Source organism: Amblyomma mixtum, chromosome 3, assembly GCF_055824585.1.
Source record: "Amblyomma mixtum isolate Tamu chromosome 3, ASM5582458v1, whole genome shotgun sequence".
NCBI classification, from domain to species: Eukaryota; Metazoa; Arthropoda; class Arachnida; order Ixodida; family Ixodidae; genus Amblyomma; species Amblyomma mixtum.
The window spans coordinates 11,214,086-11,229,552 of NC_143014.1; the positions used below are offsets into that span (position 1 = coordinate 11,214,086).

At 48.4% G+C, this 15,467-nt stretch overlaps 1 pseudogene; it reads right to left on the reverse strand.

Annotated features, from left to right (window-relative positions):
• Positions 1-1,525: 1,525 nt before the first annotated feature.
• Positions 1,526-3,350, reverse strand: LOC149349208 (uncharacterized; annotated as a pseudogene).
• Between the last annotated feature and the right edge of the window lie 12,117 nt (positions 3,351-15,467).

Here is a 15,467-nt window from a genome sequence, read left to right on the forward strand (position 1 = left end):
CGACGCGTGAGAATTGGTTCAAGCTGCAGGAAATTGCCGGAAGAATGAAAGTTGCTGTGGCAGCTGCAAAGAATTCGTTTGGCATTTCAATGGAGACGAAATTAAAAGAAAATCCGAAGGAATTTTGGAAACATGTAAAGAGAAATGGAAAAGACTCTCTAACTATACCACCTCTTGTTTCTGGTGACACCTTTGTTGATGATGATGCACAAAAAGCTGAGTTCTTTAATAAATATTTCAGCTCTGTTTTCAGCTCTGAAATCGAACATGCTGATATGAACACCCCGAGTTTCCAGCCAGTGGCGAGTGTTATGGATGATGTTGTGATCAGCATCAACGGTATACAGTCTCTGTTGCAGAAACTGAAGATTGCTAAGGCTGGTTGTCCTGATGACTTGCCAAACAAATTCTACAAACTGTGTGCTGAGTCGGTTGCACCCTACTTAAAGATAATTTTAAAAAGAGTGCAGGTTGTGTCTGGTGTTCCCCAGGGCTCCGTGTTAGGACCACTATTGTTCCTGCTCTACGTGAATGACATTGGTGACGGAATAGGTTCTCAAATGCGGTTATTTGCGGATGAATGCGTTCTTTGTAGTGTTGTCACTAGTGATCGAGATGTTGAAATGTTCCAAGAAGATTTGAACAGAATCTCAGAGTGGTGCGTTAAATGGAATACGGATTTGAATTTGTCCAAGACTGTCCATATGAAGTTTACAAGAAAGAAAAACCCTGATTTGTATTCATATGTTATTAGGAACACAATGTTAGAACAGGTATTCGAATTTAAATATCTAGGCGTTTATTTTACTCCTGATTTGAGCTGGCGCCGTCACGTCGATTATATCTCTGCTAAAGCATGCAGAAACTTGGGATTTCTTCGCCGAAATGCAAGCACTTTTCCACTGTCATGTCGTGACATTTTATTCAAGACTTATGTCAGGTCGGTTCTGGACTACGCGTGCACTGTCTGGGACCCGCCTACTGCTAGAGATAAAGATAAGTTGGAGAGGGTGCAGAACATGGCCTCTCGTTTCGTGTCTGGCACACGCGGGGCTCGTTACAGTGCATTGCGTACGAAGGATACATTCAACTGGGAATTGCTCGACACGCGCCGAAAGAAGTTGCGTCTGAAGCTATTTCATGCAGTTTATTATGCAACTATTCGGGTTGAACGCGAAAGATATGTGCAGGAGCCTTTTTATAGATCCAACCGTGTTGACCATGTTTTTAAAGTCCGCGAATTCACGGCAAAAACTGAATTGTTTAAAATGTATTTTTTTCCGAAAACCATTAGAGAATGGAACAGACTACCGAGCGATGTTGTGAGTGTGACATCAAATGATGCATTCTTTCGTTCTTTAATGATGTGATGCGATTGTGATGTGTTCTTTTGAAGTGAGATGTACATGGCGAACGCTTTATGCTTGTAACTCTGCCTGCGAGCGGAGGTGTTATGTGTGCTTCTTTTTTGTACATTGCCCCCCCCCCACCCCCACTGTAATGCCACGGTGCTGTGGGTTCCTTACTAAATAAATAAATAAAGTATGTGTGCAGCGTCTTTGTATGATGACAGTAATGACTGTACCATAAAGACGTGAGCTGTTTTTGCTGGCTCAGCACAGTTAGCAGCTCCTGTAAGACGACCCCCTTTATATTCGAAAAACTGCTGTAGGTGTATTTCGTCCATCATCAGTACAATGTTCCTTTCATGAGGATTAAGCAAACCAGCTCGTCTTTTCATGTACCTCAAGAAGCCTTCTTCAGTTTGCTATTTTGATGGACTCACATCTTGAGCTGCACAAACTCTCTTAATAGTTGTAGCATGAGGCAACACCACTTTACCACTGCTTCGAAGAAAGTTATACGCATGGGGTGAAATTGTGTGGAACGCAGCAGAAAAAACTAATAGTTCAGCTGAATACCTACAACCATTGTTTTTCTTCCCCATGAGTTCAAAGTGCTCTTTCAGGAAAAATAATGCGTCTGCGCTTTCATGCTGTTATCTCATCATCAGAAATATCATCAAGAAGAGCAACAATCAGTTTGAGCACAGCACTCACTCTATCCTGTTTTTGATGGCTTCGATCAGTGCAGTATCCCTGCACATTATCTAGAAGTCTCTCCGAGACACAAAAATCGAGAACTTGACCAGGCATTTCAAGCTCTTCATTTGATGCCAGCTGCACATGTTTCCAAAACACGCGAACACACATATCGGCTGATACTGTCACTGATGCCGGGAGCTCTGGCGCTTGTGTTGTTGGCTCAAGGTGAGCAAATATTATGCACTTAACACAACACATATTCGTCCAGAAATCTTTGTGATGCAGACGTTGGAGACATGCAGAAATGTCTTCCAAGCTCTGTATTTTGTTCATTGCCTCTTCCATCTCGAAAGCTGCCGCTGATTGTTGAATGGCTTCTTGGAGTTGTGCTTGTTCGTTCGGTCTGCGCTTCACCTCAGGTTCTTCTCGTGACTGCCTTGTAGCAGAGAGATAACTTGGGCAGTCAGGAAAGACAGTCGGAACTGCGTCAGGCGTAATCCGAGTTATCTTCATAGGCAATTCTATTGTTCGTCCGTCGACATCCGTGTAAGTCGAAGTTGTGCGCAGGTGCTCAGGCTTGAAATGGAACATATGACAAACCTGCACATATTACAGCAAAAAAAAGCGCTGTTAGCAAATAATGCATAATAATATGCATACATGCCAATATCGACCTGGCATGACCGCTAGTAATGTAGATTTTGTCTGTAAAACATGACCCTAGTGCTCATTGAGGTGTCCGTACGTACGCAAACTCTATTCGCTCTTAGTGCCGATTCCAAAGTGTGATCCCCCCAAACAAAGCAAAGACGGGCATGAGAAAAGTTACCGCAACAAACATTTAACATATCGTGCGGTGTAACGCTTCAGTGGCTTCTCGCATATGTCCGCACCACTCTTCTGTAAAAGAACAGCTCAGCATGCATGAGTAAAGAAGAAAAGTCAAAATAGTGGTTTGGTACATCTTCAAAATTTCACCAGCGCTGCGACGAGGAACAAGAACAGAGAAGGTCCTTGTCCTTCCTTCTATGTTTTTGTTCCTAGTCGCAGCGCTGGTGAAATTTTGAAGAACAAAAGTCGCTGCTTACCTTAGGATCCTTAAGGGTTGGCACGTCGACATCATCTCGCCGCACGGCACGCTGCCAAAGCGCTTTTCGTGTGGGATCACTCGGAAAAGAAAACAGCCGCACCTTTGGCCCATTATCGTATCCGCCTCTGCAATTTGGCACGCCACAGCGACCCATATTTGCACATGCACGCCAAACGCACGTGGCGCGGAAGACGGACGACTGATGCCTCGCTTGTTCACACAACAACAACATTGGTTTGGTTTGGTTTATGGGGTTTAACGTCCCAAAGCGACTGAGGCTATGAGAGACGCCGTAGTGGAGGGCTCCGGAAATTTCGACCACCTGGGGTTCTTTCACGTGCACTGACATCGCACAGTACACGGGCCTCGAATTTCTCCTCCAAAGAAATTCAACCGCCGCGGCCGGGATCGAACCCGCGTCTTTCGGGCCAGCAGCCGAGCACCATAGCCACTGAGCCACCGCGGCGGCCTACAACAACAACATGGATGGATCGATGGATAGGAGCGCCCCCTTTGAAACGGGGTGGTGGCACTTGCCACCATACTCAGCTTTTCTTTCTTTTGTAAAGAGGAAGATCATCAGCAGTCAGAGCAGCAGAACCGAGGCGAGGCGCGAGACGAGAAGACAACGATCGGCAGCTGAAGCAGCAGAGCCGACGCGCGGCGCGGGACGAGAGCGTGAACTGTTCCGGGACCGGACCTGTCCTTGCCCGCTCTAACCGGCCTTCACAACTGTCAATAAAGGCCGTTACACTTTATTATTTTTTGTTTACTGTGTTGGCAATTCTCATTAAGATCCGCCATCATCTTTACCTACGGTTTCCTACAATAGCCTTATGCCACATCTCTGATTTTCAGCCACCAATCCTCCAATCGCTTTTTGCTAACTTCCACTGCAGATTTCTCTACCTGACCATTGTTATCTTTAAACCCTAGGGCCTCAGAAAGAGTGACTGTGCCTGCATCGACATCCGGATGGATACCATCACATTTGATTATGAGGTGTTCAATTGTTTCCACAGATCTACCACACACTGCACATGTGTCATCTTCTTCGTTAAATTTCTTTTTGTAGCTGCGCGTTCTAAGACACCCTGACCTAGCTTCAAAAAGTACGGCACCGCCTCTTAAGTTATCAAAGAAAAATTCTTTCCTGATCTCCCTTTTCCAGTATCGATATAGTTCTACACTATGTTTCTTTTCCATTGTATTCATCCAATTTTTGACTTCCGCATTTTTAACCTGTCGTTTAATGCTCTTTCTTTCTCCGTCCTCATGACCTGCATACTTACTGGTTAGTTTTCTAGTTCTTTTCCGCCACTGTGAGTCAACGCTCTTTCTGTACAAATATTTAAATACCTTAGCTGCCCACCTGTTATCGTCCAATTTCCTCAGGCGTTCTTCATATAGTACTTTACTCTTAGCTTCCCGTGCTTCGAACGATGCCCAGCCCATATCCCCTTGTACTGCCTCGTTTGTGGTTTTGCCGTGGGCACCTAGTGCTAATCTTCCAACAGCTCTCTGATTTACGTCCAATCTCGACCGAACTTCTGCCCTTAAGCACAGAACCGCATTGCCGAAAGTAAGTCCTGGGACCATTATTCCTTTCCAAATACCTCTTAGTACTTCATATTTGTTGTAGCCCCATAATGCCCTATGTTTCATTATCCCGGCGTCTCTTTGTCCTTTTGCCCTAAGAGCCTCTTCATGCTTTTCCGCGTATATCTGCCCTTCGTTTAGCCATATCCCGAGGTATTTGTATTCGGCCACAATGGGTATTTCGTGGCCTTGTATTCTAAGCACCTGATCAGTTGTATCGCTAAAAATCATCGCACCTGATCTAGTTGCGCTAAAACTGAATCCTAGAGCGTCTCCTTCGTCTCCACAGCAATAAACCAAAGTTTGTAAATCTTCCTGTCTATCTGCTAACAGTACAATATCGTCCGCATACATTAAACCCAGGAGTCGCTGCCCAACTGCATTTCCGCCTAATCTGTACGAAAGATTATAACCTAGATTACTTTCTTCTAGCCTTCTTTCCATATTAATCACCTAAAGCATGAACAGCAGCGGTGATAGAGGACAACCTTGCCTTAATCCTTTGTGCACCCCCACAGTTGTGGTACTTTTTTTCCCTTCCCAAGTAATTTCAACTTCATTATCTCGGTAGATTTCCTGCAGAAAATTAATTACCTCATGACCGATACCTAAATCTTTCAATATTGTCCCGTTGTAGTGACGGCAGTCCAGCGGTCAGGAATACAGCAACAAGGCTTGCAAACGAAGCTCTTTATTTGGGCTGACTTGCGCCCGCAAAAGAACTGAATCACTCGGCGGCGGCGTAAGCAACAAACGTGCTCGTCAGTCGTCGAACTACGAATGCCCGCTGCTCGCGGCATCGTTCAATTTAAAGCCCGCAAGGAAACTTCCAGATAACAGGTAGAGATCATCTAGAGTAATCCGGAAACACGTAGATGCAGCTGTTCATGGCTGTGAACAATCGAGATCAGACCGGTCGCTTCTCGCGTCACGAACAAAAATGATAACACCCCTTTTCTGCGGCCTTGCGCGAACGAACGGACGCTACAATGATACGTGGCATTACCGCCCTCCCAAAAAGCATCGTCTCGATGCTTTAAAATGAAAATAAACATGGAGAATGCAAACTTCGAGTCCTTTAGCGTTCATAATAAGGTTTAAGGGCAACGGTAAAAGCTTCAAGTCTGGCCGTGTCGTCGTCGTTGGTGTTGTCGTAGTTGTCGTCGTCGTAGTTCTCGTCGTCGTAGTTCTCGTCGTCGTAGTTCTCGTCGTCGTAGTTCTCGTCGTCGTAGTTCTCGTCGTCGTAGTTCTCGTCGTCGTAGTTCGCGTCGTCGTAGTTCGCGTCGTCGTAGTTCGCGTCGTCGTAGTTCGCGTCGTCGTAGTTCTCGTCGTCGTAGTTCACGTCGTAGTTGAGGCATAGTCTTGTGTTTTCGTCGATGGAGGAACTTAGTTATTGCGCTCAGAAGCAACCTCACCTCCAGAGGCTGCTTTATTCAGTTTAACCTTCGGGAGCTGGGGGAGCGTCCACGCATCGTGTAACCTCGGCTAGGAGATACAAAGCGCGGTGAAGATGGCGACGGGGAACGTGATAGGCGGCTCGGCGATGGGCACCCTTCCCGACGCAAAAACTCCTCGATTTCGGCTGATCGCTGGCCGGGTCGGGGTCGTGGAGCATCGTAAGAGAACCCTCGGATGCCCAGTCTTCTGTATGGGCAGTGCCGGAGGACGTCACCGGCTTCGCCACAGTAGAAGCATAGTGAGCGGCGCTGGTCGGGAGTTCTCCACTCGTCGCATTTCCTCGGCTGTGCGCGTCGCTCGTAGGACGGGCGGGTTGGGGCGAGTGGGCGGCGGTCCAACGCAGCTGGCTGAGGGCGATAGGGGCTTGGGTCCCGTCGTCGAGGGGCAGGACGACGCACAGCTGCGGCGTAAGTCATGGCTGGGGGCTGCAGAGGTTGCGTGGGTGTCGGCGTCACACCTAAAGCCTGTTGAACCTCGTCCCGGATGACGTCAGTGAGCGATGAAAGTTGCGGCTGCGTTCCCGTTGGCAGCAATCGTCGGAGCTCCTCTCGCACAACTTGACGTACAACCTCCCGCAGGTTATCGTTGTTAACGGTGTTCAGGCAGCTTGCTGACAAAAAGCGTTGCTGGCGGTCATACTGGCGGGCTCGGGCATCAAGAGTTTTTTCCATCGTGGATGTTTCTTCTATGAATTCCGCGACGGTTTTCGGTGGGTTGCGGACGAGGCCCGCAAAGAGTTGCTCTTTAACTCCTCGCATAAGCAGCTTGGCCTTTTCTTCTTCCTTCATGCTCGAGTCGGCACGCCGGAAGAGACGCTTCATCTCCTCAGTGTATACTGCAACGGTCTCGTTTGGGTGTTGTATGCGAGACTGTAGCAGCTGCTGGGCTCTCTCCTTTCTCACGACGTTTGTGAAGATCTTGAGAAGCTGCTCCTTGAAGGTTTCCCAATCCGTAAGGCTAGCTTCCTCATTCTCAAACCAGATTCTTGCTGGTCCCTCCAAGGCGAAGAAGACGTACCTAATTTCATGGCATCGTCCCAGTTGTTAAAGACAGCCACACGGTCGAACTGTTCCAGCCATTCTTCGGGGTCGGCGCCTGGCGAAGCGTCGAAGGTTGGTGGCACCCGGGGCTGCTGAAGTATGATTGGAGTCATTGTCTGGGGCAAGCTCATGGTAGACGTTGCTGCTGGCTTCCGCTTCCGCGTAGGGTCCGGCAGAATCCCGAACTCTGGTGCGTCCCCTTGCAGGCGTCGGCTTGCGCGGTGGACTGGACTCAGGTCCTGCGGTAGATGACTCAGAGGGCTGGCGTCACGACTTGTAGGGGGTGTCCAGAACATGAAAGGCTACCCAGCATCTCCACCAGATGTCACGTTGTAGTGACGGCAGTCCAGCGGTCAGGATTACAGCAACAAGGCTTGCAAACGAAGCTCTTTATTTGTGCTGACTTGCGCCCGCAAAAGAACTGAATCACTCTGCGGCGGCGTAGAAAGAGAAGTTTATTTTGTTCTGTGTTAACATAAAAAATACAAAACTAAACAGCTGAACTCAATGCTCTGATCAGTCAAGCACATGCGCAGTGACGCAGCACTGAGCACGTCAGTAAGGCAGTAAGAAAGCCGACACTCGACCGCCGCGCAGGACGATAAAGTATGTCGACCATTTGCGCAAAAACTCAGCCTCGCTCATTGACAGAGCGTCCACGCATGCTTGTTCAAAGAGGCGCGTGCGGAGGCGCTGCAACATTGGAAACATTGTTCTTTGCGGACGTCCATTTAAGGAAGCCACTCCACGCTGCCGCCACAAAACGAACATGCCGACACACAAGAGCATATTTTGAAACACTTCGGGCCCAAGCAACCACCGATATCCTTCGGACGGCCGACAGAGGTCTATTTCGGATGTTCTGTACGTCCGCTGAACATCCGCAAACAGCCGGTAGACGTCCGTCGGCCGTCCGAAAGGTGGCCAAAGGTATACGGTTCGCCCGCCGACGGATGTCCAGTTGAGTACGTCCATTGGCGGATCTTTCTCAAATATTCGCATATATGGTGCATGCGTGCTTTTTTCACTCCGCGCAATGCAATAAAACCAAAAACAATTTGATGCATAGCACGCATATTTTATTGTGGTTGATGATACATCAGCAGAGCAATGGGTTAAATTCGGAAAATTTCTTAAATGTGACTCTTCAAATGTGGCAAGCTTGGGACACACATCCGTAATCTTCCCACCCATAGGATTTCTGAAATAAAAAAGAACGCGGCAAACATCAGTCATGTGAAACAAATGGCACAATGCAGTAGCCCAAGTAAAAACATTGGAACCAATTAATAGAAGTGTTTAATGCTGCAAGTATAACAGACAATGCCCTTTAACAAACACCTCAATAAGTATAAGGCAATAACAGCTCTCACTTTTCCACACCATATTTGACAATGTATCTGTTCTTTATTTATTCTCATGGGCCTTAGGGCACTAACCTGTCCAGCACTGTACGCGACTGTGCACAGAAAGCCGCAAAGCTTCCGTTGCGAACCACTGCGAACTACACGTGCTTCCTATGGTCTGCCTTTCGCGCGTTGTCACTCTTTATATAGGCACAGTGAACCTAGCGATGCCCTAAAAATTAACAAGATGCTAAAATACTCCGTCCCGCAACTTTGAAGAGGAGTGGGAATTAGCCGCGCGAGTTGAGGGCTCCCGCAGCTGTGTGATGTAGGCTCCCGAAAGTTTGAGAACAGCACACACTTGGGGAAGCCATCTCCTCGCGGTTAGTGCTCCCACTGTCCTGTGAACGAATGTTATATGAGCATGCTGCATTGTCCTAGAAGCAAAGTTCCAAGAAGTTCACTGGATACATACCTTCGTAGGCGATCACTTGTGCACTAAGCCTTCTTTACACCAAGGTCGACGCAGTACGGGATTCCGGTGTTCCAGAAGAGCTTCAGGCGCTTCCCGTACATTTCGAATATCTTAAGTTACATACAACTTTCGTCCACAGACCGAACAAAGCCACATTTTATAATAACAGAGCTATAAAGATTTGCGCGACAACACTACGCGACATATCAACAACAGCGCTACGGAGCCGTACTGATGGATTGGATTGGTCTGACCACGAACTGACATCCATGATGATGGTGATAGCAGAATGCACGGGAGTTTTGATGCTTACGAATGGTTTCAATGGCAAGTTTAGCTAGCAAAACAGTGTACATGTCGCGCAACTCCTCTAATTTGGAGAAGTTTTATAAATGTAAAACTAGTCATTGAGTTCTTGCAAAATTCAGCAACACCGGCTTCTCCTCCTAGATAAATTTAGCTCGTTGGCGGCTCTTGCACTGCAGGTAGGAGTGGAATCGTACCAATTTACAAACGTCTTCGCGTCAAACCCTCCAACTGATGCAAATAAAACAGTATACATACACGAAAGACTCGAATTTTCTGTGGAATAAAAAACGTCCATACTCATGGCCTGTGAAAATACTCGACCTTACATCCTTCGGACGTCCACCTCGTCTCTCATGCGGATATACAAAAGTGGACACTGTCCGTACGTCCGGCGGATGTACGAATACGGATATCCGAAATCGGATTGTGTTCGTACGTCCGATGGACGTCCGATCTCGGCAAAGGGCGTTCGGATCTAGGTCGTACGTCCGACGGATATCTGTGGTTGCTTGGGGGTGAACTAGTGCGCGCTTCCAGGCGGGTTAAAAACATGCGTGACACTAATATCCAAAAGGTTCGCGCAACTACACACTCAAACATTGCGTGCTGCAAAGTTTCAAGGAGACCACACTGCGGGCATCGGGCGGAGGGCGCCACGCCTCACGCCGCAAGGCGGTCTCTTGTGGGCAGGACCCGCCAGCCTCGCAGCCAGCCGAAGTCCCTGACATCTGCAGGAAGCGTAGCTGAGGTCAGTTGGCGCCAGCGTGCCCGTCTCGTTTTCTGGAGTTGTTCGCGGGTCAGCGCAGCGACCGTTAGTGCTTCACACATCCTGGAGGGCGGGGTTTCATCAACATCCAGTTCGGGCACGCTGGCAGTCAACGACGCCAGTGTGCGACGCACGTTAACAAAAAATGTCGGCGGCTGCTCGGCTGTAGGGCCAACCACGTGTTGTGTAAAAAACACGTTACGCGCTGTACCCAGGAAGTATGTGAGGAGTGTTCTCCCGGGATAGTCTGGGTTGCGTACATGATCTCGGCGGCGGCGTAAGCAACAAACGTGGTCGTCAGTCGTCGAACTACGAATGCCCGCTGCTCGCGGCATCGTTCAATTTAAAGCCGGCAGCGAAACTTCCAGATAACAGGTCGAGATCATCTAGAGTAATCTGGAAACACGTAGATGCAGCTGTTCATGGCTGTGAACAATCGAGATTAGACCGGTCGCTTCTCGCGTCACGAACAAAAATGATAACACCCCTTTTCTGCGGCCTTGCGCGAACGAACGGACGCTAAAATGATACATGGCAATATGGTCCACAGGAGTTCCCTGTTCACGTTATCGTATGCACCGCTTACGTCCAGAAAGGCTAAAAACAGAGGTCTGTTTTCCGCCTAGCTATTTCTATGCGTTGGGTAAGCACGAACAGGCTATCATCTAAGCGCCTACCCTTTCTGGACCCATTCTGAAGTTCTCCGAGTATCCGATTACCTTCTGCCCATGACTACATTTTTAATTTCACCGCCTGCATTGCCAGCCTGTACATAACAGATGTTATCGTAATCGGACGGAAGGATTTTATGTTCATATTATCTCCTTTCCCTTTATAAATCAAATTCATTTTACTCTGTCTCCAGCTTTGCGGAATTTGCTGATTTGTTATGACTGTCTCCAATGCTTTTATCAGCGCTTCCTTGCTTCTTGGGCCAAGTTCATTAATCCGCTTAATTGGAATTTCGCCTATCCCGCAAAGCGGAAAGTTGGGCAAGTTGGATAACGTTCATGATGTAAAAAATAGCGCACAGGGAACACAAGGGACGGAAAGTAAACGACGCAGACAAGCGCTTGTCTGCGTCGTGTACTTTCCGTCCCTTGTGTTCCCTGTGCGCTATTTTTTACATCATGTTCGTCTATCCCTGCTGATGTGGTTTTAGGAATATTCCCTTCCGCCTTTTCCCACTTAAGACTATAGTCAGTTCTAAGCTGTTCTCTATTGTGCTGTCCTGTGTTGCCGCCTCACTTGAGGAGATTACCCCATTGTCGTTGCTAAAAGACGCAGCTATAAATGACGTAATGTAGTTCCCAGCATCGTCTCCCTCTAAACCTTTTCCCTCAGCATCTATAATCTGTTCCTGCGTTCTTTGATTTGTTTTTTCCCAACCAGCTTATATGGTTCCAGAATTTTCTTGGCCCCCCTTTATTTGCCTCGCGAACTTCAGCCAGCCATTTATCAGAGGACTGTTTAATTTTAGCCTGGACTAGGACCTGAACTTGCTGTTTCTTTTGTCGATAAGATTCCCATTTTTCGCCTATTTCCTCTTCAGATAACTGCGCCCTCTTTGCTTCTCTGTGTTCCCTTGAAGCCAGCCGTCGTTGTTCGATGGCCTCCTTAATTTCCATATTCCACCAGCTTCGTGGCTTCCTCTTTCCTCTCCAGCGGTTTACTCCTTTCACCTGTTTCATTTTTGTAGCGATGAGCAGTTCTAACTGATTATAATCCCACTTTTCCATGGGGCGTTTCTCGATTACTTCTTCTATATCGGCTGATATTAGTGCTATTTGTTCAGCGTTTAATTTTGCGTTGTCTTTTTGACTTCGCTGCATTTCTCTTTTGACTAGGGTCCCAACTGTAGACTAATACGTTTATGATCACTTCCTAGGCTGTACTTCCCCTCTTCGTCTATTTCCATTATTGCGAGCTTGCTATAGATGCGCTGGGACAATAGACAGTAGTCAATGGTTGTTTGCCTGTTACGGGATTCCCACGTGATTTGTCCCTCACATTTAGTTTCTCTATTGACAATAACTAGGTTGTGCCGCTCACACAAGTCTAGCATTAACTTCCCGTTACAAACTGTGTATCCATCCAGATCCTCGATGTGGCCGTTCATGTCTCCGAGCAAAATAATATCGACACCGTCTACAATCTGCTTTATATCGTCATTGAGGCACTTAACTAACTAGATCCTTGTTTTCTTGCCTGCTTTGTCCCCGGTCCCTAAATAAACTACCCCTAGCCATGACCTTTTGCCAGCAATTGTACATGGTACCCAGACGTTCTTTGCAAGTTGATTTTATTCTTTGCCAATTTATTCCTTGATGTACAAGCATACCTACTCCTCCTCCTCTTTCTCATTTACTGCATGGATTTCTGCAGTAACTAGCTCAAAGGACAAGAGGTTAGTCAGCCCTTTCAGGTGGAAGGCCATTCCAGCCTTTTGTTCTAAAAACAAAAATGAATCTTTAAATGAATCTTGAAATGTGGTGACATCAGCTACCTGAGGCACAACACTGCTTGTGCGACTAGTGCAGAAGGAACCGTGAGTCAGAACTGATTACTTGGTTATGTGACGATAAAAAGTTAAAAAAAAGCTGCAGTTTCTGCACGCCATGCAGAAAGCCGCCGCGGTGGCTCAGTGGCTATGGTGCTCGGCTGCTGACCCAAAGGACGCGGGTTCGATCCCGGCCGCGGCGGCTGGAATTTCTTTGGAGGAGAAATTCTAGAGGCCCGTGTACTGTGCGATGTCAGTGCACGTTAAAGAACCCCAGGTGGTCGAAATTTCCGGAGCCCTCCACTACGGCGTCTCTCATGGCCTTAGTCGCTTTGGGACGTTAAACCCCATAAACCAAACCAAACCAAACGGCATGCAGAAATTCGAATATTCCCCTTTAGTGCTCTGACACTGGAGCTTCAAAAATATTCTGAAAGAATAAAACAAGCGGCTCAGGTCTGAACTCATTCCAGGATTCTTGTTAAGTTAAATTTCTGGCATGTGCAATACGAATGCCCAAGCTGATGCCCCACAGGGGAGTTGAATGCAAGTAACTTGAAGACGATGATACTAAGGACACGTCGTGGGGTAAATATTGCCACGTATCATTGTAGTGTCCGTTCGTTTGCGCAAGGCCGCAGGAAAGGGGTGTTATCATTTTTGTTCGTGACGCGAGAAGCGACCGGTCTAATCTCGATTGTTCACAGCCATGAACAGCTGTATCTACGTGTTTCCAGATTACTCTAGATGATCTCGACCTGTTATCTGGAAGTTTGCTTGCCGGCTTTAAATTGAACGATGCCGCGAGCAGCGGGCATTCGTAGTTAGACGACTGACGACCACGTTTGTTGCTTACGCCGCCGCCGAGTGATTCAGTTCTTTTGCGGGCGCAAGTCACCCAAATAAAGAGCTTCCTTTGAAAGTCTTTGTTGCTGTATTCCTGACCGCTGGACTGCCGTCACTACAACGTGACATCTGGTGGAGGTGCTGGGTAGCCTTCTATGTACCGGACACCCCCCGCAAGTCGTGACGCCAGCCCTCTCAGTCATTCACCGGAGGACCTGGCTCCAGTTCACCGCGCAAGCCGACATCTGCTAGGGGGCGCACCTGAGTTGAGTTGAGTTTATTGGCGCATAAGCGACTAAGGCTATCATGCGCCAAGCTTCGGGTATAGAAAATTCTTTTAGATACATGTTATACAAAAGTCTAAATGAACGGCGGTGTAAAGGGCCTAAAAAGTTAATTCGTGCAAGCTAGTAAAAATATGACAAAATTTTAGAAGAGACTTCTGGTAAATGCTTTAAAAAGGGTTGGCAACCTCAGCAGCCATCCTTGGCTGTGCGAGGATCTCGAGGTCCCCAACCGATGTAATAGTGACCTCAGCCGTCTTCTCGAGACGGGAGGGTGTCTGAGGTGCGTCAATAAATTGTAAAGCACAGGGTAAAAATTTAGAGTTTTTCTAGTACATTGGCTTCTTTTAAAAAGTTAAAAACACCTGAGTTCGGGACTCGGGGGCGCACCTGAGTTCGGGGGCGCACCTGAGTTCGGGACTCTGCCGGACCCTACCCGGAAGCGAAAGCGAGTAGCAACGTCCACCATGAGCTTGCCCCAGACGACGACTCCAATAATTCTGCAGCAGCCCCGGGTGCCACCGAACTTCGACGCTGTGTGTGTCTTTTCTGTCTGTGTCCCTGTCTTTTGCGCTGTTTTAAAGAATTATGGTTCACCAACTAGCCTGCCCGTCTACCCTTGTAAGCTTCGCCTGGCGCCGACCCCGAAGAATGGCTGGAACAGTTTCACCGTGTGGCTGTCTTTAACAACTGGGACGATGCCATGAAATTTAGGTACGTCTTCTTCGCCCTGGAGGGACCAGCAAGAATCTGGTTTGAGAATGAGGAAGCTAGCCTTGCGAACTGGGAAACCTTCAAGGAGCGGCTTCTCAAGACTTTCACAAACGTTGTGAGAAAGGAGAGAGCCCAGCAGCTGCTACAGTCTCGCTTACAACACCCAAACGAGACCGTTGCAGTGTATACTGAGGAGATGAAGCGTATCTTCCGGCGTGCCGACACGAACATGAAGGAAGAAGGGAAGGTGAAGTTGCTTATGCGACGAGTTAAAGAGCAACTCATTGCCGGCCTCGTCCGCAACCCACCGAAAACCATCGCGGAATTCGTAGAAGAGTCATCCCCGATGGAAACACTCTTGATGCCCGAGCCCGCCAGTGTGACCTCCAGCAGCGCGTTTTCTCAGCAAGCTGCCTAGACACCGCTAACAACGATAACCTGCTGGAGGTTATACGCCAAGTTGTGCCAGAAGAGCTCCAACGATTGCTGCCAACGGGAACGCAGCCGCGGCTTACATCGCTCACTGACGTCATCCGGGACGAAGTTCAACAGGCCTTAGGTGTGACGCCCACCACCACACAGCCTCTGCAGCCCCCAGCCATGACTTACGTCGCAGCAGTCTTGCACCTCGACGACGGGACCCAAGCCCCTATCGCCCTCAGCCAGCTGCACTGGACCGCCGCCCTCTCGCCCCAACCCGCCCGTCCTACGAGCGTCGCACAGGGTCGAGGAAATGCGACGAGTGGAGAACACCCGACCAGCGCCGCCCACTATGCTTCCACTGCGGCGAAGCCGGTCACATTCTCCGGTACTGCCCATACAGGAGAATGGGCATCCGAGGGTTTTCTTACGACGCCCCACGACTCCGACCCGGCCAGCGACCAGCCGAAATCGAGGAGTTTTTGCGTCGGGAAGAATACTCATCGCCTAGCCGCCTATCACGTTCCCCGTCGCCATCGTCACCGCGCTTTGTATCTCCTAACCGAGGCTACGCC